The sequence below is a fragment of the Lepidothrix coronata genome, unplaced genomic scaffold (genome assembly GCF_001604755.1).
Source record: "Lepidothrix coronata isolate B3197 unplaced genomic scaffold, Lepidothrix_coronata-1.0 Scaffold37, whole genome shotgun sequence".
NCBI lineage: Eukaryota > Metazoa > Chordata > Aves > Passeriformes > Pipridae > Lepidothrix > Lepidothrix coronata.
Genome location: NW_016690217.1, coordinates 6,214,591 through 6,224,560, shown reverse-complemented (window position 1 = coordinate 6,224,560; position 9,970 = coordinate 6,214,591). Strand labels below are relative to the sequence as shown.

Genomic DNA, 9,970 nt, shown 5'->3' with positions numbered 1-9,970 from the left:
AGGATGATGGACTCTTACTTGAAAGAGTCTTGAAGTGCTACAGCACTGCAGAAAGGAGCTGAAAAGCTCCGAGAAGGAATGTGGAGGGGGTGACCTTGCCCCCCCTGCTGCTTGAGACAGAGCACAGAGCTCTGCAAAGGGAATTTGAATCCCCTAAAGATACGGACTGTCACAAAGACCTCTGCACTTCGTTGATATGACCGTGGTGAAGTGACCTTGTCCGGGTGAACACAGCCCATGGAAGAGAAGACCCTCACTTGGAGACGGCAGGCAGAGGGGCTTGGATACCCCCCTTGTGTGTGCTGGCAGAGATCCAGCTACAGCTGCTGCATGCATGAGAGAGAGATAGACTGCTGCCCTGGTGAAACTGCTGCTCCGAGTGGAAAGGATCTCTTTCTTCTTCCCTCCTGGACTTTTATTTGGAGGGGAGAAGAGATTTGATCCATTATAAATACTTTTATGTCATGGTAGAGATAGCTAAGATTGTATATAATGTATTGTAGTATTTATTTGTACAGTCATTGTAATATATTCCCTTTCCTCCCATTTTGAGTCTTGTGTGGTGTCTGGAAACTCATCTCACACTGGGTTGAGATGTGGGAGGGGGTTTGGACTAGGGAATTGGATTTTGGGGTTCTTAAACCATGACATTTTCATATTCAGCAAAATTTGCCCTAGTGGACAATTAGCTATTGACAGCAGAGGGGAGATTCTAGTTTGGTAGGGACGCTAGGGTTTTTGTGAAAACATTGGATGAAAAATAGCTAATGAGGCTTTTTTTGACAAGCTAGCATGAATTAGCCATTGTAATATCAAAGTCTTTAATAAATAATAAGGAGGGTCTTTTAGACACTTATTAGTAAAAGAAATTGTCCTGGTCATAGCAAGTGCTCACTCTGATCTGTATATTACCTGTTTGTGGCAATAATTCTCTGCTGTTATGTTGTGTGCCTGAGTGCTTTCTATGAAAGCATGTACCTCGTGATCTGAAAATCTTTCTTTCTCTTCTCTCTCCTATTCTCTCTCCCTGATGTATGTATGTATGTATGTATGTATGTATGTATGTGTATGTATATATATCTGCAATACATGAACAAAATTAAAATAAAAGTATGCTAATGCAATTCTTGGCTCCTGGGATTTAAATGGAGCTTAAGCATAAAGCAGTCTTGCAAAACTGTCATGGAGATTTATCATCCAAAACACAATTATTGTTTATCAGCCTTGTCACAGTGATGAGAAGGATACACAATCTAGAAGAGGAAATGGTGAAGAAATATGAGATGATTGACATGTTCTAATGAAATACATGCATTCTAAAGCAGATTGAAATAGTTGTGGAATAATTGATATAACTGATATAAATATGGTTGATGAAGATTTTATTCTGTAAAAACAAAGAAGATCCAAGTCTCTGTAAAGCATATGCCTTACATTTAATATGTTGAATGTAGACAATTGATACTTTCCAATACAGACTGCCAAGTGCACAAAGAGCAAAGTTTAGTCAAAGTTCATTTTAAGGTCATACACTCAGTGCAACCATCAATCTGGACAACCTCTCAGTAACCTCCACATACTTCCAGACAAGATCTGGGATCCTTTGTGGCCTGATTAGAGCATACAAGAGTAATTTGTTTTAAATAGGAAATTAAACAGTTTTTTAAAGTGCTATATAAGGGTCATAAAATGGTTCTTGAGGTGCATTGATGAGAGCTGTTTGAAATTCCTATTCCACATCTTGCTCCTGCAAAGACGAAGAGCAGAATGACTGAAGAAAATAATTACAAACTCTTCATGGTGAAAAATCATGAAAGAAAAAGTCTTAACTGAATGGTAAAAGGGCAGAACCTTAGATGGCTTAATTTTTTAGAGACGCTGTCTCTCCATCCCACTATCAAGAGGCCATGTAGAACTCTCATGCTTTTTGCACTGCATAAAGCATGCTGTCTGCTGGAGGCTGGCAGAAGCAATGCAGGACTAGGATTATGGCAGAAAATAGCAAAAGAAAGAAAAAGAAAAGAAAGAAAGAAGAGCTGTAAAAGTCAGCTGAATGTTTTCTCCATATGAGCATTGTAAACAGGCTGATAGCCCTGGTGATACAGGGACACTTTTTGGGGTTTTAGTGATTTTTTTGGAAGCTGCATATTCCAGGAGCACTGGTGTTCAGAATTTGGAGTCTGACTGAGTGGGGAGGGTGAGAATGATGGGAGAGGCAAGAGACCACGAGAAACCTGATGCCATGAGTGACATGAGACTTGAATTCAGACAAAGCAGAGGAGAGGACCTTCATCCTGGATTCTAAAACAAAGACAACTATTACTGCAGAGGATGTGCTCTCAAGAGTACACTTAGCATCTTTCTGCTTCTGCTTATAGTTTTGTCTATCAACATCAAGACTAATAATATTTTAATAATAATTTTGTCTTTCCTTTCTTGATCAGTGAAGTTACTTGAGTGATTCCAGACAGCTGCTTCCTGAGGAGTTGGCCTACTGATATATCTCCTATCATTCAAAAAAAATATTTAATGGGTTAAATCCAGTTTTAAAAGGAAAGAGTTGATTCAAATCTGTGATGCTTCATTTCTGTAACATGAGATTTACAGGTATTGAAATATCAATCCTGAAAATCATGATTTATGAATGATAATCGAAATCCTGAGAAGACCCTTTTTTGTACTCACTGGTGCTACAAAATCCTGATATATGAGAACCTGATATTATAAAAGAAAAGTAGGAAGGGAAAAATAAAGCATGATTGTGGAAGAAAAATATTTTTAAACTGTTTTAATATTAACACCAAAGGCCTGATTCCCATATCTTGAAAAAGGCAGTGGAATAGAAGCAGAGAATTAGATGAAACAAAAATGAGTCAAATGCTTATACTAGATAACAAGCAAGCCTCTGAAGATGAGGTGATGTGATTCATGGAAGACCCAAAATGTTTTCAAGTTTTTTCTTTAAACCTCTTTTACCAAGATATTGAGTTTTCCTGGGAGATTTTGCAGCAGTTAAATCACTGAAAATTAAGTTTCCTAGTTTCAGCATTCTGCTTCTTGTAGATGATGGAAACACGAAGCAGAGCAGAAAAAGTAGAAACAAAACCATTCCAGTGATTTAAAATTAATACACATAGTTTGCCTTTGAACAATTACTGGGGTTTTTTTACTGTATTCAGATCAGTTTTTGCAGTGCTGTGACAGTAAGGAGAAGGTTTTTACTATTCACTCATATAGTTTTTCAATGTTATCCATACACCCAGTTCTAATTTTTTTTTTTAAATAAAGCAATTTTGAAGATTACCAGTAACACTACATCAATGTTGCCAGGGATGAAGGACATAGAGTAACCAAAAGAGGACATCCTTATGACATAAAGAGGCAGACATGCTTCGAAGCAAAACTGTGACACTTCTGTGAGCTAGAGATTACTAGCAGGTTACTGTAGATGTGACACTGTATGGTGACAAGGATGTGACTTTTGATGTGATTTCAATCACAGTGTAATTAAGGAAAATTTCTCCAGAATTTTGCCAGTTAAGTAGCCACTGTGTAGGAGCCCAGACTACAGTACTGAAGGAGATCTCACATGGTCTCCTCCTATTCATCCCACTGCCTCATGGTTCACAGTGTGCCAGCTAGTGACAGGGCAGGGGAAAAGTTGATAACCACATTGACCACAAATAAGCATCAAGCTGATTTATTATGAAAATAAAAATAAGAGACCAAACTCTTGCAATCTTTTATGATTCTAGGTTGCAAGTATCACAATCTCTTTTTTTCTCTTTTGTTCCTTGGTAAGCATTAAATATGGTTACTTTCAAATATTTTAAGGAAATCTCAAATCATAAAGCAATTACGACTACTTTTAAAAATAAAAATGTGACTGATAGTGTACTCTGATGAATAAATGTCAAGTAGTGAGAAAAAACGAATTGCAGATCACCTGCATTTATATTGAAAAATTTTTCTTCAAAATTATTTAATGAATAGTTACAAAAAATTCTCAGACTTAGGAAAATCTGGATAATTCTTAGGTTTATTGAAGTCTAGAGTGGTTCCTAAGTGATTCAAAACCACAAAAGACAAAATTGCAATTTCAGGAGACAGAAATTGGAGTTTGCCTCACGGTCTTGGACTTGATGATATTGAAGGTCCTTTCCAATTTAAATGACTTTATGATTCTCTAATTCCTCTTTGGAGTCTGTCTGATCTGAGACCAGGGTCTTGCAGCAGAGATGCAAGTGACAGGACTAGGGTGGGTAGTAAATAACATCTCTTCTGTGCCTTTTCAACAAGTTAATCAGCACGGAAGAAGAAAATTTGTGACATGCATTGGACAGGGACAATTGGGAAGGCAGAAGAAGATTAGGGTTGGATTTGATGATCTTAAGGGTCTTTTCCAATCTTCAGTTCTATGATAATACAGGGACAGAAATGAAAAAGGCAGAGAAATTGACCAGAGCTGGCCAGGCAAGACAGTCTTCCAAAATTCCAGAAATAAAGCTTGCATCATCCATGCAAGAAGTACTGTTGGGGAAGACCTGCCCAGGCATGACATGTTTCTTACACTGCAGTAGCCGTGGTACAATGGAAACTTACTGAAGGGTTGGTTCAGTGCAGAGGTAGCCAAAACCTCAGTTGTTGAGGCCATGAATTTTATCCTATTGAAAGAGCTCAACTGCCCAGAAAAACACATGGAAAAAAGGCGACACCACAGTTTTCTAAACTATTGATATGAATGTGAACAATGCTACTCAAAAAAACAATTTTCATGTATTAAATAAATTTTGCAGTGCTTTATTGCTTACAGTTAACTTGCTCTGCAGTGATATACAAGTAGTGATTTGCAGACTTGAGTCTGCAAATAGAATCAAAAGCTGCTTGGGTATTCCCAAGGTTATAATTTCGCTGAGAAATTCTCTTATGTCATAAACTGAACGAGTTTAGTTGAACTATTTAGTCACAGGAACCCCAAGATGAAAATTGTAGCCTTGTAATGTACAGCAGGCAAGACTTCATTCATTAACAGCTTTAAGAGGGCCATCTGTAATGACTAAATCTTCTCTAAAGACTTGAGGATCCAGTAAAATGATTTTCATACCTGAAAAACGAGTGGGGTTTTTCCCATCTATTTTTGCCATTTTCTCTTTGAAGGAGAAAATGTCACTTTTTTATTCAATGAACAAGTAGTTTATAAGTGTTACCGGTTTAAATTTGATCATAAAAGAAGAGAAAGTTTGAACTACTGTAGCTTTCTATCTGGTTTGGATAAAATTTCAAAGTGCTGTCACTTGAGTCACATTATCCTCTGCTGACGTCAGTGACATATCAAAAATAATCATACAGTTCTGACAGAGATTAACCAATGCTGAGTTTATACTGAATCTATAGAAAGGTCATCAAGTACTTACATATTATTCATATCCTAGTTACCTTTTCAGTCTTCAACTTAGAATGACAAATGTGTTTACTCTAAATCATGCAGCAGACAAAAACCCCAAACAAAACTAGACCAAACAAAATGACATATCTTAGCAAAAGCTAAAGCAAAAGCAAAAGCTGAGAGCAAGAGCAGCCTACTGCCTAGATCAAAGCTTTATTATTTTATAAATCTTAGCAGATCTGTGTTGATTTGTATAGGTCATCCTGAAGACAGGTAACTTTAGTGAATAATTTGAGAAATAAAATGCAAAAGAGAGGAGTTTTTAGAGAATACATCTGATGTCTTTGTTCTCCCTGTCCTTGATAATAGAGAAGTTATTTGGCATAACTGCATTTACTCTGTATAATAGAAAGTTAAACCAAAATACAATTAGCACATGTTTCATTTGTGTCACTTCAATGATATACACACAAAAATCTTGAGAGACCTATCAGGAAGCACATTGGCATGCACTATATTTTACATACAAATTTAATATGTAAGTTAATAATATATTTACTGTATATTTTATAGATTACTTTTGTGGGTGAGACAATAGCTGTGCAGCTCTGACACAAGAAACGAGATTTAGAAATTGCCTGGCATGTGGTAGCATGATACTGTAGTACCAAACACCTATACCACCTGAGATGTGCTGCTTCCAACAAGAATCAACGACAACCGACTGTGGTCTCAAGAGGCCAGTTAATAAAACAGAACCTCTAACTTTCCATGTTGAGTAAGACTGGAATATATTCATATCTGCAATTACTTGTTTATGTGCATGCATAAAAATGTGTTTTAAAAACCAATACATTTGCAACTATATGTGTTTTACGTTATATATGAGCATACTTAGCATATGCAATTTATTGCATATCAATGTAGAGGAATTCTGAATCAATCTTACTCATCACCAATTGTCTAAGTTTCGCTTTGTTTATTCCTCTCTACTTTTTAAGTATGCTGTGGCACGTTATCCAATAGGTCTCCAAGACAGAGGTTATTAAATAAGGGAACAATATGAGAGAAAGCAATTTTTAAAGAAGGTTAGATAATCAGGTCACTTAAAAGAACTGCTATCACACATTTCTCAACATTTTCGAGACTCAGTATCTACTTCCAATTGAAAGATAGTCGTATTTTTCATGGTGGAAACAATATTTTGTTTTCAAACTTTCCTGGTTTCAACAACATAAGCACTTCAGGAAAACGTTAATTTGCGTGAATTTATAGCCAAGATGGGTAAGGTCAATATTGACCACAAAACGCTAACTTTTTTGTCAATTATTTCAAACAATGGATGAGTGGTTTCCATCAGCACTAGCAATATGTAATTTACTGAGTATTTCAGGCTATTCTTTGGCATCTTAATTTCTCCAGCAGTTTTCCCATGTCAAAGGCAACTGACTACTATCTCAGTTATTTATATTTCCAAGAGAATTAACAAAGGCAGCTTTCATAGTTTTCTTCGGTGTTTCATACCACAGATATGCCTGGTTGGAAAAATAGGTTTATATTGAATCGGCCTTGAAAATAACTTTAAGATGATTTATGGAAAAGGGTTTCACATAATGACTGCATTTGGTAAAGCTGAAAACTTCTTTGTTGGTTTTGTGACTTTGAGATGTTCCCAAGGCCTAGGGGATGAACTCTATGTCTTCAGCCCCTCTTCTAGAGATATCAAATCCATTATATAAAAAATGTCCTAAAACCTATTTCCTGCATTGTTTCTGTTGTTCTCTAAGGAACAGTGTGTTACAGAAAACAAACTTGCAAGGAAATTCAGAGCAGAGATTTTTTGCAAGTAATTTGTTACCCTTACAGGAAAGATTATTTTGCTTTTTAACAATCTCCAGTAAAGTCCAAGTCTGAATCCTGTGAAGTGCAGAGCACCTAGTGGTACTGCCAGAAAACAGCTGTTGTCTTCAGCAGGCTCTTATGGCTCTTGGAAATTTCTATCAAGCCTACAACACTTTTCAGGCTTTGTCTGCAAATAAACATGATCTTAAATCCAACAGTTCAGGAGAATGAAAATAAGACAATAAAATGACCATCCTACATGGTCTTGAAGGATCTCAAAACAGTTGTGGTTGTTATCAGCCTAGACAAAACCACAAGTCATGACTTTATTCTGAAACAAGAAATGCTCACTTTAATTGGCAGAAAAAAATTAGCTACGTCCAACAAAGAAGGGAATGAATGCTTGGGAAAGTGCAACATGATTGTTTGACAAGCGACAAATATTGGAGATTAGATGAAGAAATTAACACCTGAAAAACACCCAGAAACTTATGTGAGTGACCTGCTCTGTATTTGTCTTGAGTGCTCTTTTATATCAGCACATAAAAAACCAGAAAGTCTTCTTTTCCTGTTCTACCTTGAACCTGCCCTCATGTTCTGTCACTTTTAGCTACTTAATGCAGAAAATCATGCTTTACATAGTCAAAAGAAAGAATAGAAAAACAGCAAAAGTGATTGTATAAAAGTGGTGATATAAAAGCAGTTTGATGCCTCCTTTGGTATTTGAAGGAAATTAAAAGAGCCCCCCATTGTTGAGAATGAAAGACTATTGTTCTGGAAAAGCAAGAGCCATTAAGCTAGTTACACATTTGCATTGATTTGGTGAAAACTGAATTAAGTTAAATTAATACAAGCCAGATGTAAACCAAGTTAAATGTGTTCACGTAGGGGTTTTCAACAGTTTAATTGATTTAAAATTATTTTTGTGCATAAACAAGACCATATATCTTTTTTTCTTCTCATTTGCAGACTGAAAATTCTGTAATCATTTCAATTTGGATTTTGATAACTCTACATTAAAAACATAGCTGTATTGCTATGTAAGCATGAGTCTCCTGATAATTAATACAGTGTATGCCCTTTCAGAAAGAGACCTCAAATTCATGTTTTCTTTGCAGCCAAATACCATACACAAGCAGTCTTCTTCAAACCTGGTGCAAAGACACCTTGGGTGGCAGAATCAGAATCACGTCATTGTGATTGGAGGAGGATGAAATGGTATCCTGAGTCTACACTTGTACATTGCAGTGTATGTAATATCATGCAAGCTCTATAATAATGCTCAGGAAAATATTAATACAGAGCCTGGCCATGGGCACAATGGGCTTCTCCAGTGCAGTAGGAAGAGAGCATTCCTGGGACCTCTTCATCTGTCCCACTTCCATGTCACTTCATGCTTCTTCCTGAAAAATTCCTTCTGTCAAATGGGCATTAGCAGCAACTTACTGTCATGCATGTTCCATGCTATTTATCAGAAAAGAAAGAGAAAAACACTTCTTCGGACATACGAAAATGAATAATGTAATTTAAATTTCATATTGCTATACTGACAATAGTGTAAAACGATGACATATTTTTTTGTGATTAAAATTCTGCAATGGCATTGGCCTGAAATGCGTGTTTAATATCAGATCCTTTCCTGAGTATGTACTACTATACTATCCCTCTAAATGCTTTATTGTTCGCATTTTTTAATACTCATGCCTATTCCTTCAAGTTTCCAAACTGCCAGGGGTAAGAGCTGAACAGGTATCTCCTGGTATTTTGGTTTGTAGTGTGACAGATTTGCTACCTGTAAATATGAGTAGGATTGGGAAACCATTCCTCTTCTGTAGCTGTGAGCATCACTGGCTATTTTCCATCAATATTTATGGCATCTCAAAATGTCAAGAAGTCCTTAGGCATTGCTGAAGGAAAGATGTGTTTGTCTTAAACTCTCTCAATATATCCATCTCTGCATCTCACCTCTCACTGACTTTCTGTGGTGACAGTTTTGACAAGGGAACAAGGTACAGTCTAAGGTCTTTACCTGTGGTCCTTAAAATCAATGGTTTGGTGAACATGCAGGCAGAGAGGAGAAATTCACAGAACTACTAAAATAAGTACTAAAAGTTTCTGAAAAGTGAGGAGTGAGGATGGCCCATGGCCATCAACGTGATGGACCGGAGGGATGACATTAAGGTCATGTAATACAGAAATGAAGGACAGGCCATTTCTGAGGTGTAAACCTGTACACACAGAGGTAAATGCTTCTGTATGTACATATAAAGTAGAAGGAATACAGTATTATACCAAAAAAAGGAACAATGCTGCAGACTTACTCTATGGCAGTGTACACATACACACGTAGCAGAAATAAAGATTCTGCAGGAACTAATACTTGATTTCAGGAGAAAAGTGATAGAGTTGTTAAATTAAACCAGTTTAAAATAGCAGGCGCTAAAAGTTTCATATATCTAGCCATTCAATGTGTCTCCTTAAAAGCCAAGATGCATGTATAACATGCTAAGCTCACTGAAACCTGTGTTTATTCTTCCTAGCTTGTTTAAAACCAATAACTCTTTGTCATAATAAAATAGACATAATTTACAGCATTTAATTATAACTTTAATTTTATTTAGGGACCCCTGGTGGTCTAGTGGTTAGGGTGCAGGACTCTCACCGCTGCGACCCGGGTTCGATTCCCAGCCCCCCGGGCAGATGGAGCTCGTCAGCCCTGTAAGGCAATCCATCTAAGAGAAG

At 36.8% G+C, this 9,970-nt stretch overlaps 1 long non-coding RNA gene across 1 annotated transcript in view; it reads right to left on the bottom strand.

Moving 5' to 3' along the window:
• Window positions 1-8,481: 8,481 nt before the first annotated feature.
• Window positions 8,482-9,970, bottom strand: part of LOC108496205 — a 117,346-nt gene continuing 115,857 nt past the window's right edge. Inside the window, exon 3 of the long non-coding RNA XR_001874390.1 lies at window positions 8,482-8,692. This is a non-coding gene — a long non-coding RNA (uncharacterized LOC108496205). The remainder of the gene's footprint in view (window positions 8,693-9,970) is intronic.